Source organism: Phyllostomus hastatus, unplaced genomic scaffold, assembly GCF_019186645.2.
Source record: "Phyllostomus hastatus isolate PE091 unplaced genomic scaffold, TTU_PhHast_1.1 phas_contig_449, whole genome shotgun sequence".
Classification (NCBI taxonomy): domain Eukaryota; kingdom Metazoa; phylum Chordata; class Mammalia; order Chiroptera; family Phyllostomidae; genus Phyllostomus; species Phyllostomus hastatus.
The window spans coordinates 624,947-651,446 of NW_025333882.1; the positions used below are offsets into that span (position 1 = coordinate 624,947).

The following is a 26,500-nucleotide window of genomic DNA, read 5'->3' on the forward strand; positions in this document are numbered from 1 at the left end:
TGGGTGGTAGCAAAGCTATATTAAATTAAGTATATAACACTAGAGGATAAAGTGAGTCCACAGGAAAAAAATTATGAAAAAGTCACATTAAAAAGGTTAATATTACAAATATCTACAAATATGTATTTGCTGTCCTTCACTCTCTTGGATTATTTAAAAGACATATAATTGCATAAGGTAATAATTACAAGAATGTATTGTCAGGTTTGTAACACAATAATAGAATAAAGAAGAGAGGGAAGAAAGTTTTATAGGAGTCACATTTATATATAAATACTGGATTTAGTGTGTGTCTGAAATATATTTTGATAAGTTAACATGAACATTGTTAACTTTAGAACAATCACTAAGGAAATGTCTCAAATATATAGTGTAAAATATTTAAAGGAAAATTATAAAATAAAAATAGTAAAAATAAAATTAAAGAGGAATAACAAAAAATAAAAAAAGACCTGAGATATATAAAAAAACAAAATACAATGTCAAATATAAATACAACTAAGTCAATAATAACCTTAAATGTGAATGAATGAATTCAATCAAATCTAATCAAAAGACATATGTTTTCAGATTGGTTAAAAACGATCCAACAATGAAGCTTTATTGGATACACAATTTAGATTTAAAAGAAACAAGTAGACTGAAAGTGAAAGGATGGATGATGATATATCATGCAGTCTTAAAAAGTAGAGTGGCTATACTATTGTATCATCAGACAACATGAACTTTAACACTAACATTAAGTATTAGAGATAATAAGGAAAATTTTGATAATGCAAAGAGTTAATCCTTCAGGAATTTATAACAATCATATGTATATGTGTGTCTAATAACAGAACTTCAAAACAGATGGAGCAAGAAGTAACAAGATTGAAGGGAGAAGTGGAAAATTAAAAAATAATAGCATGAATTTTCAACTTCTCATCAGAAACCATCTTCAATAATGGATAGAACATCTAAAATTCTAAAATGAAGATCAATAAGGAAAAAGGCACCTTGATCAACATTATAATTCCACTCAACAACAGCTCTCAAGTGCCCTTGAAATATTCTTTAGGATAGACCATATATTAGGCTATAAAACAAAACTCAATAAATTCAAAGCCATTGAAATTATATCAAGTATGTTCTTAGATCAAGATTAGTGTCATTAAAAATAAATATCAGGCCCTGGCTGGGTAGCTCAGTTGGTCAGAGCGACTTCTCCTTTTGCCAATGTTGCAGGTTCAATCTCCAGTCAGAGTATATGCAAGAATCAACTAATTAGTGCATGAATGGGTGGAAAAACAAAGTGATGTTCCTCTCTCTCTCTTTTTCTCTCATTTCCTCTCTCTATAAAAATCAATTAAAATGTAAAAATCAATATCAGAAGAAAAACTAGAAAATTCACTAATATGTGGAATTAAAATCCTCTAAATACCAACTGGTCAAAGAATAAATCATGATGGCAATTAGGGAGATGCAACATTCAAAAACTTACTGATGAATGAAGCTAAGGCAATGCTTACAAAGAATTGTACATATTATAACTCCTTATACATATTTTTTCAAAAATAGATAAGCCTATCTCATCAAAATAATAAAAAAAGGAGCAATGTAGCCCTTACTGGCATGGCTCAGTAGATTAAGCACAAACCTGTGAACGAAAGAGTCACCAGTTCTATTCCCTCTCATGGCATATGCCTGGGTTGCTGGCCAGGTCCCCAGTAGGAGGCACATGGGAGGAAAACACACATTAATGCTTTTCTCCCTCTCTTTCTCCCTCCATCCCCCTCTCTCTAAAAGTAAATAAATAAAATCTTTTTTTAAAAAAGAAGTAATATAAATGACCCTGTATACTATTTACCCAATTCCCCACAAACATTTCAAATTTCAATGTAATAAAATGACAGTGTGATATTGGTATATAGATTATTTTGATTCTAGAAATAAGCATTTATATTTATGGTCAACCCATTTTTCTATTTGTGCCAAGGCACTCAATGGGTAAGGAGGAGTCTTGCTAACAAACGAGTGCTGGGGAAACTAGATACTGACATGAAAAAACAAAGTTTTACTCCTTCCTCACACAACACACAAAATCGAACTCAAAATATATCACTAAACTAAATGTAAGATGTAAACTAAGGGGTCTTTTAGAAGAAAATATGTAAGAAAATCTTTGTGATTGTGGGTTATGTGAAGCTCTCTTAGATATGATAAAGAAACTCAAAAAGCAGAAAAATGAATTGGATTTCATCAAAATTAAGTTTGCATTTTTTAAGTTAAGAGAACTGACAGAACTCGAGAAATAATTGGCAAATTATATAGCTCATAATGAGCTTATATCCAGGTATATAAAGACCTCTTATAATTTAATAATAAAAAGAAAATAATCCACTTTAAAATTAGCAGAGTCTGAGTAGACTATTTTCCAAAGTAAGATATAGAAATGGTCAGTAAGCACATGAAAGGATGCTCTTACCATCTTTTCTATTTGAAAAGTGTAAATCATCATGGAAATGCATCATAGTTATTTTACCTATCCATTTCCTGATGGACACTTAGGCTGCTTCTAGCACTTGGCTGTTGTAAATTGTACTGCTGTGAACACTGGGGTGCATAGGTTCTTTAGAATTGGTGTTTCAGGGTCCCTAGGGTATAATCCCAGCAGCGGGATTTACAGAAAGAAAGAAGCATCTCCTACCTTTTGAGACAGCATGGATGGATCTGGAGAGAATTATGTTAAGTGAAATAAACCAGGTGGTGAAAGACAAATACCATGTAGTCTCATCTGTAAGTGGAACCTAATCAACAAAACAAACAAGCAAGCAAAATATAACCAGATACATTGAAATTAGGAACAAACTGACAGTAACCAGTGTGGAGGTGGCAGGGGACAATGGGGGAGAGAGGGAAGGGATTTCAGTAACATGTATAAAGCACACATGGACAAAACCAAAGGGAGTAAGATCAAAGGTGGGAATTGGGGATGGTGGGGGTTGGGGGGACTGGTGGGGGGAAAATGGACACAACTGTACTTAAACAACAATAAAAATATTCAAAAGAAAAAAAATATACACTAAAAATAACAATTAATAAACAAGTCATAGAGATCTAAGGCACAGTATAATAAATACAGGCAATAATATTGTACTATAACTATGTAATGTAACATCATTACATCAGCAATCATTTTTTGATATATGACTATATCAAAGTAACACACTGTACACCTTAAACTTATACAATGTTACACATCAAATTAATTCAATACAAATAAAAACAATATTAAAAAATAAAAAGAAAAGAAAGAAAGTGTAAATCAAAACTATAGTTAGATGCCACTTCACACCCACTAGGACGATTGTAATCAGAAAGAAAGTAACAGGTATTGGTGAAAAGACCTCATACATTGTTCGTGTCACTGTAGAATGGTGCAGCCACCTTTGAAAACAGTCTTGCAGTTCCTCAGTGTTAAACAGAGTTACCATATGATCTAGTAATTCTGCTTCTTGGTGATGTACCCAAGAGAATGGACATTTATGTACACCTATAACTAATGTACACAAATGCTTACAATATGATTATTCATAATAGTCAAAAGGTAGAAACAACCCAAATACCCAGTTGATGAAGGGATAAACAAAATATAGTATATCTGTAAAGTGGAAGAATATTTGAAAAAAAGAAGAATGAAGTGATGATACCTGCTTCAACATGGGTGAACCCCGGAAACATTATTTTAAATAAAATACAGTCAGAAAAGAGTACATAGTTTATGATCTCATATTTGTATAATGTCCAGAATAGGCAAATTCATAGAGACAAAAAGTAGATTGCAGTTACAAGGTGATAGAGGAGGGGAGAATAGGGTATAACTGCTAATGGGTGTTGTGTTTACTTTTGGCTTGATGAAAAGTTCTCAAATTACACACTGGTGATATCTGAACAACCCTATATAGATTTTAAATAGGGGAATAGTAAGATATGTGAATTAAATCTTGTTAAAGCTATAAAAAATTTAAATGCCATAATGGAAAAGTCTTCCATCTTTTCTCTTGCTATTATTCTTCCCTAATATTGTACTGCCTACTATGCCTCCCTTATAGTATGCATTCCTATGCTGGCATAGAATTTGAAGAACCCTAAAATGTATACATACATTGCCTATATTTCTGCAGTTACATAATGTAAATTTTCAAATGGCAAAGGAAACTTTCAAATTATGTTGTAATAGTTTTTAGACTAAGAATGTAACAAAATAAGGAATTTTCAGAAATGGTATCCCATTGTAGTGTAGGTAAGGGTGTGAGTGGAAGAGGCTTGAGAGTTGCAAATGAGGAAGGGCCACAATGACCACTCAATTTCAGCAAGTCAACCAACCAGAGCATGCTGACTTTTAGTAATTTTACATGTTGGAATTTGACATTTGCCAACTTTGACACCAATTGTGATTCTTTTCTTCTTTTTTTTTTTACACTACTTTACAAGTCTTCAGTTCTCAGAGGACACTGACCTGGTGTCCTAGAGATTGTCAGATCCCACAGGTTAAGGGCTTATTCTTACAAGACTGCACCCACTTCAGATAACAGTTGCAAGTATAGGTGTCCGTGATTCTGACCAACTGTCTATAAATTGGAGGTTCCTACAACCCCCTCCTCAGGGTCAGTTTATATGCTAGAGTGGCTCACAGAAGTCAGAAAATGAGCTTACTTACTAGACTACCAATTTAGATACAAGGCTATATAACTTCGAAAGAGCCAGATGGGAGAGATGCATAGGACAAGGGAGTAGAAAGTGGTGCAGAACTTCCATGATTTCTGGGCAAGTCACTCTCCCAGAATCTTTACATGTTCATCATCCTAGAAGTTCCCTGATTCCAGTCCTTTTGGATTTTTACATTGTTTTTTTTATTTTTTAACATAGGCATGATTGATTAAATCACTGGCCATTGGTGATTGATCCCACCTCTAGCCCCTGTTCCCTCTGAGGAGATCAGGTGATGGGACCAAAGGTTCCAATTATCTAAAAACATTGTTGATTCTTCTGGCAACCAGTCCTTATCCTTAGGCACTTTCCAAAAGTTATCTCATTAACATATTGAGGTGTGTCTAGAAGTTATCTAGCAATGTAATATGAAAAATAGAGGTATTTATTGAAAAAGATACAAGATACAAGAAACATTGTACATGGACAGTGATGCCTCAGTCCCCTTCAAAGTGGGCACCTTGGGACTTCACACAGTTCTTCCAATAGCTATCAGGCTCAGGCATACTTTCCTGAATATCATCAATGGTCTGAAATCTCTTTCCTTTCAAAGGTGATTTTAGTTTTGGGAAAAGCCAGAAGTCACAGGGTACCAAATCTGGGCTGTAGGGTGGTTGAGTCACCTGGATGATTTGTGTTTTGCCAAAAAAAAAACAAAAACAAAAACAAACAAACAAAAAAAACCCTCTGCACAAGACGTGATGCATGAGTGGATGAGTGGGCACATTGTAGTGATGAAGCGGCCAGTCTCTAGTTGCCCATGGCTGTGGCCTTTTGAATCATCTGCATAGTTTCTGTGGAGGAATGTTCAAGCTTACTGCAAAATTTGATGCATATTCATTGCTCTGTTGGCTCAGTCATTTTGAATGTGATGGCCACACAATACACATGCTCGCTAAATGGTGTCTCTCACCCCCACTGACTAGTACAGTGAAGTGATCATTGTTCACACATGTGCATTCCATTTCACTCTCCTTGGCTGCCAGGTTACATCAATGTCGTACAAATCATTCTTATTATAATAATAATGGCTGTATTTTTTTCTGGATAGACCTTGTAAACTCAGATGTGGTTGGTTGGAAAGGATTTTTTTAATTTTCATTTTTCATTTTTTATTTTTAATAGTTCACTTTTTATTACATTTTCCCATTACCATTTGTCTCACTTGTGAATATCAATATACTGTTATTGTTCTTATCACAGGAAAATTCCAAGAGTTTTAGGAACTTTATGAGAGAAACAAGAACAAAGACCAATTATGTATTTCTTATTATAAATCACAAAGTAAATTTTGCAGAAATATTTTCATTGTATTTTTAACATAGTTTGAAAACTATCATTTTATTTCATAGGATTCTCTGCATGGATTTCCCCAGTAGTGATTTAAAGCAGGCTGACTTTTATGTTATATACTGGGGCACTTAGTAGTAAAGGGAATTTTGATGGGCCAAAATAATAAGTGCACACAGAGTTTCAGATCTAGTTATTTGGAAAGTCCCACAGAAATGCATTGACATGGGTAATGTTGGAAGAAACTTTAAACTGGCTTTCATGATGTCTAAAATCAGCAAAAAGATAATTCTAAGAGTACATTTCTCTGATTAAAACACTTCACTATCTCTGTAGGCTAAAAGTGGATTTCATCTAGTAATAGACCTCTTGAGAGCAACTTTTTTTTTTAAATTTCTTTAACCATTAATTTACAGACATAATTCAAGGTGTAATGTTAAAATTTTATTTTTAGTAAATAAAATGCCCATGGAAATAGTAAAATCAGCTTTTTGTGAATATAACCAGTAGTATTAATATTGTGGTTTTCCATTCACTCACTTTTTTGGTGAGACCTTAAATGCATAAGACATTGGGAACCTGAAAACAGAGTATATGTCCTAATTTTTTTCCTTTTTGAAGAAAAAATGAGTCATTATATGTATGCTACATGTATATATGTGCATTTAAAATTATTATATTTTTTAAACAATCAAGGAGAATGATATGTGAAAGTCTTCTCATCCTAAGATGAGCATACTACTTTTCTTCCATGGGTTCTGTGTTAAAGAAACTATGGTGCTGATTACCCGGAGTGGAATATTAGATGAACTGTCCTATTGCTATTGAAAACATCTTTCAATTCTTATGCATGTAAATGTGTGAGAAAATATTTTCTCCTTCTATAATTTTTCTACTCTCTATCAATTACAACATAGTATACTAGTCCTCTAAAATATCCATTACTCTATATTTTATTGAATTGCATTATGTAACTTTTCAGTGTTCAACTTGTTATAAATATATATGTAAGTATATGCATATGCAAATATATAAAATCTTTTCATTGTATAAATGTGCTTTGTGTTAGATGGCATAAATGACACATGAAAAAGTAATTTTTTTACTCTCTACCTAATTAATATTAGGTATAATTATCAAGATTGTTATTTTTTTTTACAAAGAGACATTATAAAGAGCTGTGTATTGAATTGGGATAATCCAATGAAATAGTATTAGTTCAAAGCTGAAAGAACTGTTAAATCATATCTAATAATAGCCATTCAGTTTTGAATAATGATACTCATTTTTTTTCTCAAGCCTGAAATAATGAGATGAAAACTGGCAATGTTTTTGGTGGAAAAGTCTAGAGAACAAGACACTGAATGGTTTAGAGGAGACACCAAAGATAGGGTATTAAAACAATAATGCCTACTTCTTGATTTCATTTAGAATTATTCTAGATATGAAGATGCTGTAAAGGACACTTTAGTACCTCAAAGTCCCATAGGTCTTTAAATTAATAAAATGTAAAAGCTAGAAAAAAATACAGTAATTGCCTAGACACATTACCTCATAATTTAAATAAAAATATTGAGGTTTAATAGTAATGTTTTGAACTTCATTTTTATTTTGAGATAGAAAAATCCAGAGATTGAGAAACATCCTTTAAGAGATAGAGGCTAATTAAACAAGAGGAAAAGAAATAATGAATTAATGAGACATCAACAAATTCAGAGTGGAGAAAATCCCAAAGTCTGATGAGAGTTCGCCTTTAAGTCCACACAATATACTATGAAACAGGAAATGAAAACAAATGGATAGATTCAGTTATGGGTATAGTTATTGAATTTTGGATAAATTTTGAGGATGGTATTTTTAAATTTTTTAAGGAAAATTAAAGACAAGATTATTTTCTTAATTGGGTGTCCTCAAGGTTCGGAGTATAAGAATGGACAAATTGGAAAATTTACCTGCTAAGGAGGACTGGAGAAAATATTGTTGTGGAAGGACTGGAGGGCAGAGTTGAGAACTAAGTTGAACCCAGTTGGAAACCATAAAATAATGGTGGCACCAATGTGTGCAGTTGTGTGATTTTTCTTTAATTGCATTCATCAGTTCAGGGATTTTAGAGAGCTGGCAGAGAGGCACATTTATCCAGGTAAGGTCCCGCCACCCTACCCTCGCACATTGACATACACACTGCCTGCTCAATGTGAAAGAATACTGTAGCAAAAATGTTCAGAATACTGACAAAATAGATACTGGCATCAGTGTTCAATGAAGAATGACAACCAACTCTAGAACAGAACATTCTCTGCAGGGTCCTCATACTCACCAGCTGGACCACTACACTCAAAATGCATTTTTAATAGGTCACTGTTTCTTCTATTACTTTCATATCATTTATTTGGCTTCTTACTAGTTGGTGATCAACATTCATTTCTACTCTAAAGTTTAATTTTATTTCTTAGGCCTAAAAGTACGTTTCTTTAAACATCAATATTTTCTGAGTTTCAATAAATCTGAATATTCACTTCACTTAACAGATAGTATAAATGCATCAACTCAAATTTTTAAGTAAAAAATCAGCCCTGGCCAGCATAGCTCAGTGAACTGAGTGTGGGCTGTGAACCAGGCATCGCAGGTTCGATTCCCAGTCAGGGCACATGCCTAGGTTGCAGGCCATGACCCTTAGCAACCGCACATTGATGTTTCTCTCTCTCTCTCCCTCCCTTCCCACGCTCTCTCTCCCTTCTCTCTCTAAAAATAAATAAATAAATAAATAAATAAATAAATAAATAAATAAATAAAATCAACAGCAACAACAAAAAACTTAGAAATTCAAAAGCATAACTGAACATTGGAAAATATATATTAAGTTTAATGTTTCAATTAGCATATTTGTTTTTTTGTCATTTTAGAAAACAAGCCCATCAACACCATTCATTTCTTTCATTCTCTCATTTCCTCAAATTTATATATGAAACTAAAGGAAATAGAAGGATATAGTTAATATTTTATAGCTGCTTTATTTCTTCTAAAGTGATGTGATTTTTCAAGGGAATAGGCACACGTCGAATTGCTGCAGTACTATAAATCTTGGAAATAAGAATTGTATTGTTCATTATTCTTGCATAAATGTATCTAGCTGTAAAGTTAAAAAGCAGAAGCAATATGTTTTCTTTTTCCTTAGCAATGTCGATAAACCATTCCTTAAAGAAAGAGCATTTCATTCTTCATGACTTTGTCCTTTCCCTTTTCCTCCAGTTCTAATTTTATCTAAGAGCTTCACATGGCATGTTTGAGAGAATTACTTTGTCACAATCAACCTTGGAGATAATGACAAACTTAAAACAGAGAATATAATTTCTAAAATAATAAAGTTCCTGTGAATAAACTATAGGACTTTCAAAAATAATAACTATTAAAAATAGATTTTTTGAAGAAATAATGTAATGATAATCTAAATATTTATTTAAATTTTCTCCCTGGATGTGATCTAGATCTACTGTCAAAATTTTCATTACTCAATACTATCAGAAGAATTATAGTTTTAATAACTAGAATTTTTATAACTCTTGAATTTTTAATCTGGGACCTTAGTATTACCAGGGATCTAAGAGAGTTTCTTGCTTTCTGATCTAAATTTCAGGATGGAAGCCAGTACTGTGTATCACTATTATTTAGCTTTCTGTGAATTACTTAGGTAATCATTTGAGAACACAAAAGTTAATTGGATTTACCTAAAGTAGGCAACTCTATGGGTCTACGAAGCTGTTCTCTATATAAATTAATATTGTGGAATGAGAACTCTATGTGTTTCATGTTTGCTTAAATTTAAATTATATATGTATATGTTCATATATATTTATACAAATATATTTATACATAATTATTGCAGATATATATTTATTGCATTATTATTATTCATATTTTTACCTTTTTTTCCTTTTCTTGTGCTTCTTAAAAAAGACTGTTTAACATTTTATGTAATACTAGTTTGGTGATGATGAACTCCTTTAGCTTCTCTTTGTCTGGGAAGCTCTTTCTATGTCCTTTGATTCTAAATGATAACTTTTTTCAGTAATCTTGGTTGTAGGTACTTGTTTTTGTTCACTTTGAATACTTCTTGCAATTCTATTGTAAAGTTTCTGTTGAGAAATCAGCTGAATCTTATAGGAGCTCCTTTGCAACTAACAGTTTTGCTCTTGCTGTTTTTAAGATTCTCTATTAAAATGCCAAAAGTTTGATGACTATGCTGTGACTCAGTGTGGGTCTCTTTGGGTTCTTCTTATTTGGGACTCTTTGTGCTTTCCGGACTTTTATGCTATTTCATTCACCAGGTTAGGGAAGTTTTCTGTCTTTATTTTTTCAAACACATTTTCAATTTTTTGCTCTCCCTTTTCTCTTTCTGGAACCCCCATCATGTGAATGTTGGTATGTTTGAAGTTGTCCCAGAGGCTTCTTACACTCTTCTCATTTTCTCAGATTTTTTTTTCCCTTTTGCCATTCTGATTGGATGTTTTTTACTTCCTTATATTTCAAATCATTATTTTGATTTTCAATTTCATATACTCTACTAATGATTCCCTGTAAATTATTTTTCATTTCAGTTAGTATATCCTTCATTTCACATTGGTTATATTTTATGTTTTTCAGGTCCTTTTTTATGCTATTTAAATTCTCTCTAAATTCGTCTACTCTTCCCCTAAGTTTTCTGAGCATTCTTATAACCAGTGTTTTGGACTCTGCATCTAGGATATGCCAGCACTTCTGTCTGGGAAAATATCTTCCCCTCCAGCTCTCACCCTGATCCCAGAAAATTCATATTTTCCCCGTATGTTCCTAGTGGCTTTTGAGCTACTGCCCCAGCTCTGGAAGTAAGAGGGTATAAGTTTGAGTAAGTCTGTCCTTTAAGGGGAACTGCATGGGACTGCAGGATCTCTTTGTTTCACTTAGCCACAATTCCCACTTGTTTTCACAACCAGAATTTATGGGGACTTCACTTCCCAGTACTGGAACCCTGGAATGGGTGGCCTGATGACTCCTCACTCCTGAGCGTAGACATTCACAGCCAAGGTATATTGCCCAATTTTTTTTGCCTGCATGTTGGTGTGGGATACATTCTGCATCTCTGCCTGTCCTACCAGTCTCAATGTGGCTACTTTTTATGTTCTTAATTGTAGGACTTCCATTTGCTAGATTTTAGTGTTTCTGAATTATATCTGTTCTGTAGTTTTAATTTTGATGTGGTCATGGGAAGATGAGGGTACTGCATTTGTCTATGCTGCCATCTTGACCAGAAGCTAGACATTTTACTCTATTAAAAAATTCTGTTACCTATATATCTTTTAAAACTATGAATAATTATAGGTAGGAATGAACTGATGAAACCAACTCATTTAGGAATGTAATGTATCACAAAATAGATATTTTTAAAAAGACAACTTCATATGTTTTTTTTTCTCTAAATATAGGATCACAAGGCCATTACTATTTAGGATAGTATAGAGCATTTTCTCCTTTATCTGAACTGTCTGCCCAACTTTAATGTGATTTTTATAGACTATATGGTTGATATCTCTGAGTTGTATATGTTATTAAATATTTATACTTGGTATATCCTATGACCTGACATATAATTGATAATGAAATATTCTTTCATTTTTAAGGGTCTCTATAAATGTTTGTTTATTTGGAATATGGTTCATCTAATAGGGGGTGAGATGAGGTGGAGTAAAAATGGTCAGAAATTTTAGCAAATGTGAAAGAGTACATCCAACTAAATCTTTTTTGAATTATCAAATAGAAAAAAAAAGAAATAACTTGAAAAATGTAGTATTGACTATTTCTCTGTGTGGTAATTAGAATATTTTCAATAAAAATGTGACATTTTTAATGTGAATCGTCATTGAAGTTCAACAGTAAAATAAAAATATAATTTTAATGTCAGTACAATTTTCCCTTTGTTTTGGAAAAAATCTGTGACTAATGGAAGGATTGTTCAATTTTCCTATTTGTTTGCTATGAGCCTTGTCCAAGGTTCATTTTTTTTTAGATCTTATTTATTTATTTTTAGAGAGGTAAGGGTAGGAGAAAGAGAGAGAGAGAGAGAAACATCAATGTGCGGTTGCTGGGGGTCATGGCCTGCAACCCAGACATGTACCCTGACTGGGAATCGAACTTGCGACACTTTGGTTCACAGCTCGCACTCAATCCACTGAGCTATGACAGCCAGGCCAAGTTTCAATTTTTAAAATCATTTAAGAGATTACATATGACACCTTTTCTAAATCTGGTGGATTTGGGGCACTGTTTGTATAAAACAATAAAAGTTAATATATAACCCAGCAATTCCACTAACAAGTATATATCCAAGATAAATGAATATATCCACATTCTTGTACAAAATGTTTATAGCAGCATTGTTTATAATTGACCAAAGGAGGGCACAAAATGTCCATCAACAATGTCATTGGGAACAAACTGCGGTTTATCTATATAATGGCATTATACAGCCATAAAAAGGATGAAGCAGTGATACATGCTATAACATGGAGACACCTAGATGTTATGCTACACAAAAGAAGCTGTTACAAAAGATCACATAATGTAATTATTCCATTTATATGAAATGCCAAAAATAGGTAAATCAAGAAAGACAGAATATAGATTTTTGGTTGTTAGGGACTGGTAGAATGGGGGGATGGAGATTGCAGAATAGGTATGAGGGTTTTTGGAAGGTGATAAGAATGTTTTAAAATTAGTTTGTGATGATGATGTCACAAATCTGTGAATATACTAAAAACACAATTATTATTCTCTCAAAAGATGAACTAATGGCATATGAATTATATCTCAATAAAGCTGTTATATAAAAAATGTAATGGAATTTTATATTTGTTTAAAATCTAGGGAAACTTTTATTTCTTTGTATTACTTAAAGTATAAATGTTACCTGCTAAAGATTAAGTATTAATTCTTTTCCCTCCAAGCCATATTGCAGTGGTCTTATGGTAAAAACATATTCTTTAGGAAAATCTTTGAGGAACCTAGCAAGACTTACCATGTTTTCATTAAGTACCTTAACTAAAAATAATTTTATTTTATTCAATTTAAAATATAAGTTGAGATTCAAGAATAAAATAATACACTTCAAAATGTCACCATAGAAATGTTTATTTGTCTTTAATTAAAAAGCTATGTTTTTGAGTGAAATATTTCCTTCTTAAAAGAAAATTTTATTTAGAAGATACCTATTTTTATTGGTGGAATTCCTTGATATTTTACTTTTTTCCAGGAAGAAAAGCTAGTCTTGTATGTATTAGGAAATTGTGCTAACACCTTCAGGAGGCATAAAAATGATTTGGTTGCTTTCTTTCTGGAAAACACCCAAATTTAATTGCTTGCTCACATAGCATTAACAGTTAGAATTAAGTCATTGCTTCTAGGTACTCTGTCCTGTGCCCAAGAGTCTCCTCCTCTTCCAGATAATCCAGATGAGGTGAATTTTATTATGGGTGATGTAGGGTCATTGCTCCACTTAAAAGATTCTGCCAAGGAGCCAAGATTATGTTAGGATGTTTATTCCTGCTTTATTTTCAAAATTTGCAAAATGGCAGAAACATATCATGGTAGTGATTAGCAGCATATACATTGAGATCATGTTATTCTAGGGACATTAATGTCCTTTAATCTGAATTTTTGATATCATATTACAGTAATATACATCTACCATTAATGATTTTTATAAGGATTAAAAGTAACATTGTATAAAAAGCTTTAGCACAATAGCTTAAGTAGTTTTAATAGAGATAATACAAGTGCATAAATTCTATCCTCTCCTGCCACATGGATTTTATCTATAGTAGGCCAAGTCACTTTACATAAATTGGGAAATACTTAGTACAAAAAGATATTTGTTTGGAATTTCCTAGTACATTTTGGAAACATAGTCACTTACATATTTGCAACAAAGGCTGGTGGCTTACTAAATCTAAGCAGGAGGAGGACAATGGCAAGTGATGGTTACTGAAAACTAAGATTTTTATCAGAATCCCGAGGATCTGGCCTTAATGAGACCCTGCCATAGATATTTTACTTGCCTACAAAACACCTCTCCCACCCACTTCACCTCCTATTAATCCTTCCACACTTCCCCTACAGCCATTTTACTTTTAAATTAGAAGTAAAGGTAACTGATCTCAACTATAGAAAAGGACAAATTGCTCAGATCTAACATCCCATCCACTGGCAATATTTACTGTTGTAGTGATGGACAGATGATCCAATGTGGTCCAATAATGTCAGTGTAGAGATGACTGGGGCCTTTAAAAAAACAAATAAACAGAATTTCTTAATCTCCTGAAATAACCTCCAGAAGAAATCCTCTCTCTATACTTGAGTAGCTTAAGAAGCAAGTAGCCCTGTGACTATTTAGCACTAAAAGGAAAGCCAGCATTGGAATAAACCTTACATCACATGATGCAGAGCAGGGGAAATGAAGGAAATTGGAGTCCTTATGACATTATTAGTTTTGTTTAGTTTTTATTTCATAATCATATATGTAACTCTACAATCCAGTTAGACTTGGAAAGGATAAGGAAAACATGGAACCCAATGAAGTGCAGTGAGAACACAAAGATTATAGAACATTCCAAGCAGATGAGGGTGAAGTGGTGCTCTTTTGAGCTACAGATGGAATGATCTGGTGTTTAAGAGAAAACACAAGTCAAATTTATTAGAGTTGTCCACAGTCAGTAATGATGATCTTGCTGTTCTTGCCATTCTTGGACCCGTAGTGCTCCATGGCTGTCACATCTATACCATTTTCCACCTGGCTGAAGACCACATTCTTGCTGTCCAGCCATTCAGTCTTGGCAGTGCAGATGAAAAGCCGGGAACTATTTGTGTTGGATCCAGCATTTGCCATGGACAAGAAGATACCAGGACCTGTGTATTTCAGGATGAAATTCTCTTCATCAAATTTCTCCCTGTAGATAGACTTGCTGCCTGTGCCATTGTGGTATGTGAAGTCACAACCTTGGCACATAAATCCCAGAATAATTCTATGAAAGCAGAAAGTATTATAACCAAATACTTTCCACCCAGTGCTCAGAGCTTGAATGTTTCCTGCTGTCATTGGAGCTTTGTCTGCAAATATATCGAAGGAGATGTGGCCCAAGGGCTTACAATGTTGAAGAACACGATGGTGTTGACAATGTCTGGGTGCAGGAAGATCCCGGGCTGCGGTGTCGGCAAGGCAATTATGACATTATTGTGCTGGTGCATTAAATCATACATAAAAGCTCCCTGTTCATTGACTTTCCATTATTTGAGCTAATAAATCCTCCCTATTACATGAGTCATACTGAATTATATTTTGTTTTGTTTCTTGCAACAGAAAGTATACTGAAATAGCAGATAGTCAAATATGTTTTCCTATTGTGTCTGATACTAATATTTAGAAACATATAGTCTAGTAAACTTCTAAAATCTATTGATTTATACTGTTAATCATAACAATTACATTATAACAAAAAATAAAAATTTACATTCTAAACTGGGAACAATGCAAATATAAAAATGGCTTAAGTATTATGGCTTAACTGAATGTTGAAGAAATAAAAATGAAATCTTATTTTATTGTATAAATTGTAGTGACTCATTCCAATGATAATAGAAATTGATAATCATTTGTAAGACATTATATATTTTGTTATAACTTGTCATGCATCATAAAGAAATTTTAAAATTTCCTGCTGTTTCAACCTTTGAAAAAAGAACACGAGATTATTTGAATACAATGGCATAGTTTACAAATGTTGCTATAAAATGAAAACAATTGACCATTTGAATGGATATTGAATGCAATATATATTTGTTAAATAAACTCCATGTGGATTTTTATCTTAAATAAACTCAATACGTGACATAAGGATTACTATATAGTACATACATATACCTAACTTTTGCATATTTTTGAAGTAGGATAAAAGTATTGATTTACATATACAGATACTTAGTGCAGGTATTACATGATGAATATTTGAAATTCCAGTATAAAACACTCCATGAGATAAAATTAAATTTGATGATGTGACAATATGATATTTTGTTATTATTCCATCTGTCCCTAAGGCTATTTCATCTCTCTTTCTCTTTCTCTCTCCTTTTTATTTTAATTGAATATTTTTCCTGTTGTTTAGACAGGGGTGGGGAGGTTAAGCCTTTTGATCTGTCATTTAGATCACTCCTTCTATCCTCTTTCATCTTCACTACAGATTTGAGCTCCTTTACCATGTTATTTTTAATTCCATTTCTTTTTTGTTTCCATAACTTTCATTGTTATAACTTTTTTCTTTGTTTAAATTTTCTATGTTTTATTTGTTTCAAAAGAATTTGAACTTTCTTAGAACATTCCTGTGATTGTTTTACAGTTTTTATCAGCTTCCAATATGTGATTCGTCTAAATGTTGGTGTTAGATGATTATCTTTTATCTTTCAAATTGTGATTTTTATGGTTCTTGGTATGACACATTTTGTATTATATCCTGTATTTTTTATTATTATATTGTGAGACTATGAGTAATATATATATTTTAAATTTTCAACAGGAATTTCCCCTATGTAGATTTAGAACATTGGAAGACAATTAAAACACACATTCCAGGTACAGAGAAGTAGGTGGGGAGCCTCCATTGCCAGGTCAAGCTTCAGGGTCTTTTTTATGACCTTCCCCAATGATTTATTCATTCTTACAGACTTTTACAGTGTCATATGCCATTTTTTCTTAATATGCCCTAAGTGGTCAACAACAGGTTTCTCTAGCATGGTAGTGGCTTATTTGGCAGCTATTTGGCAGATGCCATTGTAACATATAGGCTCTTACAAGAGAAAATACAGGTTAAGGCAATAATTTTTAAAATTAGTGACAACTTTTTTATATCAAGATCACTATATCAGAACCATTAATTTACTGAGTCCTTAGGCTGGGGTTGAATCCTTCAAGGTATTTATTTCTGTTTTTATGTGATTTAATAAAGATGATACATTAGCAGACTCAATAGGTATGAGCACACAGCATTCTGTTTGGATAGCAGCACAGATGCTTCTTTGCAAGGCAGTAATAATGTCCAAAGCCTTTCTGTTTTGGAGGACAGCCTTTTTATCACAGACGTTTGTAGCACCAGTCAGGTGCTACTGGAATAGAATTTTTCCAGCTGAGGCCCCTTATGACAAACTTCCCTGAGGGCTAGTACAGCTGGACAAAGAGACACTTGGAATCCAGTCTATTTGGCTGGATTCAGATACCTTTCAAAGAGCGGAGACCAGAGAAGGTATTTTTAACTTGTCACAAGCTAACCTCTTAGGACACAGAATGTGACAGAATGAAAAACCTCATCTAGTTTCCACATAAAGGCTCTCAGCAATGTTTATCAGAAAAAATGCAGGTCTGCAGAGAACTGCTTAACTCTCCTGTCTGTGAGACCAGTGCAAACACCAGGCTCAAAAGGAGTCTATGCCTGTGTTTTATCTCTATGGTATTTCCTTCTTATGATAAAATGACATAAAAAGCATAGACATTAAAGATCAAAATATCTCTGAGCAAAGGGTCAAAAATAAAGTAAAATAAAAACCAAAGAGTCACTAGACCCAAGAAACTAGCTTCACAAATATTTTTCCTCAGGATATAAATTTAGAAGTGAGAAAAAGACTCACTGCTTTCATTTTGTTTGTTAGTTAATTTTGTTAATTCAATTCCACATATAAGTGAGGATATATGGTATTTGTTTTTCACTGACTGGCTTATTTTACTTAGCATATTAACCTCCATATTTATCTATGATGTCACAAAAGGTAAGATGTCCTTTTTATAGCCACATAGTATTCCATTATGTAAATATACCACTGCTTTTTTATCCACTCATTTACTGATCAGCAATTGGGCTATATCTAGATCTTGGCTATTGCAAATGATGCTGCTATGAAATAGGTGTGCATATATTGCCAGCACATTCTTGCCAGCACTTTTTTGTTGATTTATTGATGATAGCCATTCTGACAGGTGTGAGCTGATACCTAATTGTGGTTTTAATTTGTATTTCTCTAGTGATTAGTAACATTGAGCATCTTTTCATATGTCTGTTGGCCATCTGTATGTCCTTTTTGGAGAAGTTTCTATTCATGTCCTTTGCCCATTTTTAAAATTGGATTATTTGTCTTCAGAGTGTCGAACTGCATAATTTTTTATGTTTTGGAAATTAAGCACTTATCAGCCTGTATAATTGGCAAAAATGTATGCCATAAGTTTTATTTTTATTTTGTTGATGGCTTCCTTTGCTTTGCAGAACTTTTTAGCTTGATGCAGTCCCATTCGTTTATTTTTTCCTTTATTTCTCTTGCCCTTGGTAACCAAAATATTCCTATGGGAGATGTCTAAAATTTCACTGCTTATGTTTTCTTCCTGAATTTTTATGGTTTTGCAACTAACACTTAAGTCCATTTTGAGTTTATTCTTGCCTATAGTGTAAGTTGGAGGTCTAACCTCCTTTCTTTTGCATGTATATGTCTAATTTTCCCAACACCATTTATATTACCATCAACAATACATGGAAATTCTAATTGTTCTATACCTTTGCCAACAATACTTACTGTTTTTTTTTATTATAGCTACCCTAGTATCTGTGAAGTAGTATTACCTGCTTTAATTTAATTTATTTATTATTTATTTATTTATCCTTTTCATAAATTACTTTATTGTTGTTCATTTAGAATTGTCTGCATTTTCTTTTCTCCCCACCCATCCAAACCCACTGGTATGGTATTTGTCCCTCATCGGTATTTGTCCCTCATTGCCTGGCTTATTTCATTTAGTATAATGCTCTTCAGTTCTATCCATGCTGTCCCAAAGGGTAGGAGCTCCTTCTTTCTCTCTGCTGCATAGAATTCCATTGTGTAAATGTACCATAATTTTTTTATGGTACATTTACACAATGTACCATAAAAAATGGTACCATGTAACATTTTATGGTACATGAATGTACCACTCATTTGCTAATGGGCACTTAGGTTGCTTCTAGCACTTGGCTATTGTAAATTGTGCTGCTATGAACAATGGGGTGCATAGGTTCTTTTGGATGGGTGTTCCAGGGCTCTTAGGGTATAATTCCAGCAGCAGAATTGCTGGATCAAAAAGCAGTTCCATTGTTAGTTTTCTTAGGAAATTTCATACTGTTATCCATAGTGGCTGCATCAGTCTGCATTCCCACCAACAGTGCACTAGGGTTTCCTTTTCTCTGCATCTTCTCCAACATCTGTTTGTTGATTTGTTTATGATGGCCATTCTCACCAGTGTGAAGTGGTATTTCCTTGTTGTTTGAATTTGCATCTCTCTGATGGCTAATGATGCTGAGCATCTTTTCATATGTCTCTAGGCCCTGTGCATGTCCTTCTTGGAGAAGTATCTGTTTAAGTCTTTTGCCCATTGTTTAATGGTTTTTTTTTGTCTTCCTGGAGTGGAGTTGTGTGAGTTCTTTATATATTTTGGAGATCAAACCCTTGTCTGAGGTATCACTGGCAAATGTTTTCCCATGTAGTTGGTTCTCTTTTCATTTTAATGCTGTTTTCCTTAGCCATGCAGAAGCTTTTTAATTTGATGAGGTCCCATTTGTTTATTCTTTTCTTTATGTCCTTTGTTTTAGGAGACATATCAGTGAAGATGTTGCTGCATGGAATGTCTGAAATTTTTCTGCTGATGTTTTCCTCTACAACTTTTATGGTGTCATGACTTATATTTAAGTCTTTTATCCACCCGGAATTTATTTTTGAGTATGGTGTAAGTTGGTCATCGAGTTTCATTTTTTTGCATGTAGCTATCCAGATCTCCCAACACCATTTGTTGAAGAGGCTATTTTTACTCCATTTTATGCTTCTTCCCCCTTTGTCAAATATTAATTGACCATGGAGACTTGGTTTTATTTCTGGGCTCTCTGTTCTGTTCCATTGGCCTGTGTGTCTGTTTTTATATCAGTACCAGATTGTGTTGATTACAGTGGCCTTGTAATACAGTTTGATATCAGGTATTGTGATCCTTCCTGCTTTGTTCTGAAGTAGATTATTTTAAATTGAAATATTAATTGTTTTCTTCTGGGTACCCAGTATTATAATGAAAAAAGTATACACTAAAAGAAACAGAAGAAAAAGTTTTAAAAGAATACTAGAATGTATCTATGTAACAAGAAAAAAAGGTAAAATGGATGGATAAAGAAATTGAAAGACATAAGATATATAAAAACAAATAGTAAAATGACAAGTGTAAATACTACCTCATCAGTGCATACATTAAATATGAATGATTAAGTGCTCCAGTTTAAGGCAGAGATTGGTAGAAGAGATTAAAATAAATATGATTCAACAATATAAACTGCAGGGACCAGCACAAATGCCTCTTCTTTATTAGAAAATCTTTTATTGTAAAATTATAAGCATGTAATTAATTCTGTAATATAACACTATCACATTCAAGCACACCATATGACATTTTAGGTGAAATGTTCAAATTAAAACTATAAAAAACCCTATAAATTATTACTCCTATATTATTATCCTACCAACTATACTTAAGCAGGCTTTATTTCTGCAGGACCCTGTAGTTCTTCTTATAAAGAAGAAAAAAGTTTCTATTATCTTTCTGGTAGATTTGAAGAAAACTATACAAGTTCTCTTATAAAACATTAAGTTTTCAGAAACATTGTAGGGGTAGACTTATAAACCCAGTAAATACAAATACAAATACAAATTTAAATACAAATACAAATATGTGTACAGATGTGTGTAAATGTGTTATATTATTTAAAATGGAGTAAGAATATGTTAGTTGTGTGAAATCCAAAAAATCTCTTTTTATACTTCCTGCTTACTCTCAGCAGTCTCTTAGTTTACCTTGCTTTCTGTATCAGTGAAAAATTTATCTTCACATTCATTTATTATATTCATCATCCATTTATGCATCTTTTCATTCATCCTTCCAACCATGGACCCAATTAATACACTTTATGAATCTCTTACCTCAAAAGGAGAGAGTCATAATAAATGTATGACTCATACATTCAGTAAAACAATGACAAAAACAGAACCCCCCAAAATATACAAGGATATATTAAGAGCACAGATTAATGATAATGGGTAAATGATTATAAGGAATGGGAGCTTGGAATACAACTGTACTAACTGATATTTGATTGTTTTTTATTCATGTTGAGGTTCCAGTGTGTGGAAAGTATTATACACAGGAATGACATGTATTATAAGAAAGATAAAAGATGTGATCTAAACATGAATATTATTTTGCCACACTATCAAATTGAGATGCTATTCAAATAATGTGACTGAGATAAAATAGATGGAAATTTGGCAATAAAATCCATGAACATGTGTGTTGTTAATATGTACAAAAGATTGGAAAGCAGTCAGACTTTTTTTTTTGCCAGTGCACTCCATTAGTCCATGTGAGATTTCTCTTTCTCTTTAGCATTAGTATTAAACATCAGCTATGCTGGTAATCTCTTACTGAGCTTTGACAAATCTAAAATTTGAAAGGAAAGTATTTTTGCTTTGAAGGAAACCTATTCTCCTCTTTTGTCTTCTACTCCTTATTTTTTATTTACTCAAGGTAAATTTTCTTAAGATATAGAATGTATCAAATAATTCTACTTTTTCAGGGTGCATTTTTATAATACATTTTCACTAGGTCTTATGCAGGAGGCAGAAACAAGGCTTCCTACAGAGCTGCCAGCCTGTTATTCATTTAACTTTTAAATCATTGAGTGTAATGCAAAGATGATTCCAGTTTATTAATTACATGAATAATGATACTATGCAACATGTAATCATCTGGAGGTAATAAACTTTCAGTTATATTTCATCTGAAATATATTTTCTGGTAAAATATTTTCTTCTTGTAATAATTATCTAATTTACTTAGGAACACCATTAACCTGTGGGGGAGTTTTTTAGTTTGGATTTTTTGATATACATAACTTTTTATAAAGGGGCATTTTATAGAATGCAGATGGTGGAATTATACAAAATGATAACCCTCTAGAAACTAATGATTTGTATTCTGATAAGCTCTGATAAGGAGTAAACTACAAATTCTTCTCTTTTTCAGGTTATACATGGAATATTAAATGCACCTGGGATTTTGGCTTTCTTCTTTATGTATGATAAAATGGAATTTTTCTGTAGTGTCTAAGAAATATGGTGGAAAAAACTATATATAGTAGGGATAAACTGTTTGGAGGAAATAAACTTTATTATATACAGATTCTTCATCCTTATCTAAAATTGTAGATATGGGCAAAATCTAGTTTCTCAAATCATGGCTAAAGACCTTTTAACTCAAAGCACTCACAATGCCTTTGACAATGAATACATCTCAGGGCCACGATTAGTTTCTGCAGTAGAGTCCCTCTGGTGGGGGCAGAGCAGGCTAAATTTTAAACACAGTTCCAGGTGTGCCATATGCCCTCAAAAGCCATGAGAACTACAGAAGGCCTTGAGTAGGCTTTTAGTGGAGCTGAACCTACTTGGAAAACTGGCTGTGATACTCACAATTCCAGAAATTTTTTTTTTCAGGGGAAAGAGATGTAAATTCTCTCCAAAACCTTCCAATATGACAATGCCTTTTCTATGAACTTCCTTAATTCTATCTATGTTGTTATAATTTCTCACCACCTTTATTTGAGTCATTTTTCACCATCCTTTTGTCAACATTGGTACAAGATATCCTTCTCAACTCTACAATAGATTAATCTCTCCCACTAAATGGTCAAGACACATTTCTTCATGTCCTTGTTAGATGAGAACATTTAATTTGATAAATTTATTTCTCCCATGTAGTTAATGGAACTAATGGTATTTTCTAAGGTGCAATTATTGTGGGGACTCTGGGAACTACAGCAGGCCTGGAAAGTCAACCCTGCATTCGGGGTGCTGGTGAGTTACATGGCTCTATGTTCATCATACGCCTTCATACACCTGATCAAACACCTTCACATATGCTGCTTTACAGATAGGAATACAGCATAGTTAAATACATGTCATTCTAGGGAGCACAACAATAATAGAACAACTCATGATATACCTAAAGAAGCATTGTAATATAAAGAACACTGGTGGCTTATCAAGCTTCATTGCTTTCTTGTTGTGTCACAATTAGCAGGCTATAGAATCTCAACTGGACTCACCAATGAGGATAATAAATCCCTATTATGGATATAATAATAACCTCTTGAGGATAGTCTGCAGATATATGAAATAATGATGCTGATAAGTGCTGTAATAGAAATTTGTACAAGATGTTTTTGGCCCCAGTGGGGAATACCCAATTATGTCTTAAGATGTGTGGAGAATGGTCCAGGACAGGCTTTACATAGGCATCTTGGTCAGTACTCAATATTGCCAAAGGAAGCATGTAAAGAGTCTATTAGTGTAGGACAAAAGAAATTATTATCAAAACTATAGAAACTAAAGATAGATGATTAAACAAATCCATGAGAGTTGCATCTTGTCCCTTCTAGCATTGGTGGATCTCCTCTAAGGATAGCTGCAACTTGGTCAATGTCTTAAATATATATTGAATTAAATTGGCTGAAACTGAATTTAATTAAGTGGAATAGAGTAATATATTACTGTTAGCCTGCATGAAAGTCTAGAAGGTTTTATTTTTCTGTTCAGGACTATTTGCTGTTTACTGCCTGTGTTTTCAGGAAGAGTTATGGTGTCAGAATATATACACAGTTCTGAAGTGGAGTCTATGCCATCTATGTTCCCATTGGAAAAATTAAAACATGCAGTCCCTGGTGAAGTAAAGGGATGTGGGGTAGATCTTGATTTTTTATTCATTCTCATACACAGTACACATGCTAGTGAGAAGAAAAGAAGATACTCTAAGATCTCCAGGTTAAGGGAATATTTATACTTGTTAGAAGATTTAGAATCACATACTCAATGTGATTTCAATGGCAACAATGAAAAAAATTCTCAAATAATGTTTTTGTAAGTATATGGTAAGAAAACTGTCTCAGCAGAAGTCTAAGAAATCTGTCCTTTAATGGGAAATCAACATGATTAGAAATAGAAGAGTGAAGTGAAAGCTGTATTTAAGCTTAGGAAGAATTGAAATTGACATCCATCAGGAAGAAGCCTGTGTAAAGGGACAGACTGAAGATTTGAGAGGGAAACAAATGAGTCTTATAAGCAACAGCAGTAATATTGATAATTATAGTTAGAATGAACCAGCATTGCACTACTTAATCATTTTTTCCAAGACTATATTATAGTTAGATGATCTAAGTTTTGGAAAACTCATAGCTATGAATTGAAGTAGGCAAAGGCAGGAAGGGGCACTTTTTATATTCTCACAAATAATGGAAGTTTTATAATTTTTAAAAAATCAAGTAACTGCTTAAGATGGCACTATTTTGTGAATGACAGCTTTCCCAATACAGTGGAATTGCTTAGATTACCACAAAGAATAAATATTAAAATATGTTTGTTGTCTGTCACAAAAAGTTTATTAATGTATGCAAAGTTGTTTTCAGAAAATTGTATTTCATCTATGAAATTTTAACAGCTTTCTAGACATTTTCTAAGTGTTTTAACCATAAAACTTACCTGGCAGCCTCTTTGTCTGTTGCAACATCTTCATGTCTTCCTCAAAAGACTGCTGTTGCCCCAGGCCAAAGAAAATACTGTTTGACTCATGTTCATTATATTCAGTGAGACAATTTCCCCTAAACTAAAAGAATGAATGGCAAAATTAGTAGCAATAAAAACATTTAATTATACATTTTCATGAAACCCAAGTGTTACAGAACAGACCGAGGGGTGGTGTGAATGGTATACTATTGCTGAATGGACCCACCCTTGTGCCCCAGGAGTCCCCTATAAGAACTAGGTTCTCCTTGCCCGCTGCCAGGGAAAGATGTCTCTTAATGCCAGAGATTGGTGAAAAGGAAAGGGATTATTTATTTAAAGAGTTATACAAACTTAAAAGTAATGACTTAATGTCTTCATTGAGATCCCAAAGTCCTTTAAAATACCTACATATGTACAATCCTTTCTTTACTTTCTGCCCATTCTGGGGTACTGTATCTCAAAAAAGAAATAGAAGTTCATGGTTCTTCTCTGATTTAGCCAAAAAGATGCTGCATGGCTGCCATGCCTGGGTTTAAATCTCAGTGCCAATCATCCTCTGTTGCACCATTTCTGACTCCTCCCATAATTGGCCACAGCTGCCAGCATTCCTGTATTTCTCCAGCTTTACTGGGCATCCATAGTAAGTCCAGGCAGGTGTGGCCCTGTGGTGTGGAGCCAATCATCTCCAAGCTCTTACACAAGCTCTGTAACCAAGGGGACCTGCCTCCCAGTTACATCATGGGTTGAAGTCACTCCCATCCCTCTGGCTCAAAGCATTGCCACAGCTATTTAACATATCTATAAAACAAGTTAAAGGTTATAGATATGTTAACTGACTGGTCTAGAGGTTATCTGCAAAACTGTTGTTATTCAAAACAACTCTCAATGGCCATGCTCCAGGCATCCCATCCCCCAGCTCAGACTTGTGGGGGTGAGAACATCCTATATATATATTTTTTCTAATTTTTTTGGACACCAAGTTCTGGACCCCATTACAAATCCCTATTTGTGGCCCCTCCCCCCATGGCTGCACCCTGTTACACGAGTAGTCATTAAAATGAACAGGAGACTACAGTGAGTGTCCAGGCCTGCTTCTTTATGACCAGCAGTATGAAACTTGGTTGGGTTCAGGCTGTAGAACTCAGCTCAGCTGGAACATCTCTGAATTATATTAAGTCATGCACATATGTTTACGTGGATGAGGAGGGAATGCACTTCAATTTCAAATTGATTTTATGTTAAGGTTGTGTCTTCTGTTTGTTTGGATATAGTTTATACAATGACAAAAATGAGGGTGTTCTCATTGTTTTGCCCCGGGTATTCTCCATGTGAAATTCCTGGACCACCTTCAACAAGGTCACCTGGTAACTTACTAAAAATTAAAATTTGAGCTCTACCCTAGAGCTACTAAAGCAGAAACTGTGACAGCAGAGCTGAGCAATCTGCATTTTGGTGACCTGCCTAGGTGATTTTGTTACCCAATAAACTTTGGGAACTACTCTTCTAGGCAAATTGTATCTAGATTTAGGAAAAGATGAATATATAATATCAGAGCATTATGGTATAAGACATAGTTTTCAAAAGCCAGCATACCAGCTTTTTTTTTTTTAGGAAAATCTATTTTTAAAGATATGAAAATAATGTATTTCTCTTTAGTGATACTCAATGACCCTACACTATATTTTCTATCCAATAGTCGGTACCTACCATGTCACTTTAGTAATATTAGTTGTCTTTATTGAAATGTAACATTTTATATATTTTATTATTAATATTT

General features: G+C 33.4%; 1 protein-coding gene and 1 pseudogene across 1 annotated transcript in view; one reads left to right on the top strand and one right to left on the bottom strand.

Moving 5' to 3' along the window:
- SNTG1 (syntrophin gamma 1) overlaps positions 1-26,500 on the top strand; it is a 782,410-nt gene that overhangs the window by 67,137 nt on the left and 688,773 nt on the right. The window lies entirely within an intron of this gene.
- Positions 14,762-15,312, bottom strand: LOC123822870 (annotated as a pseudogene).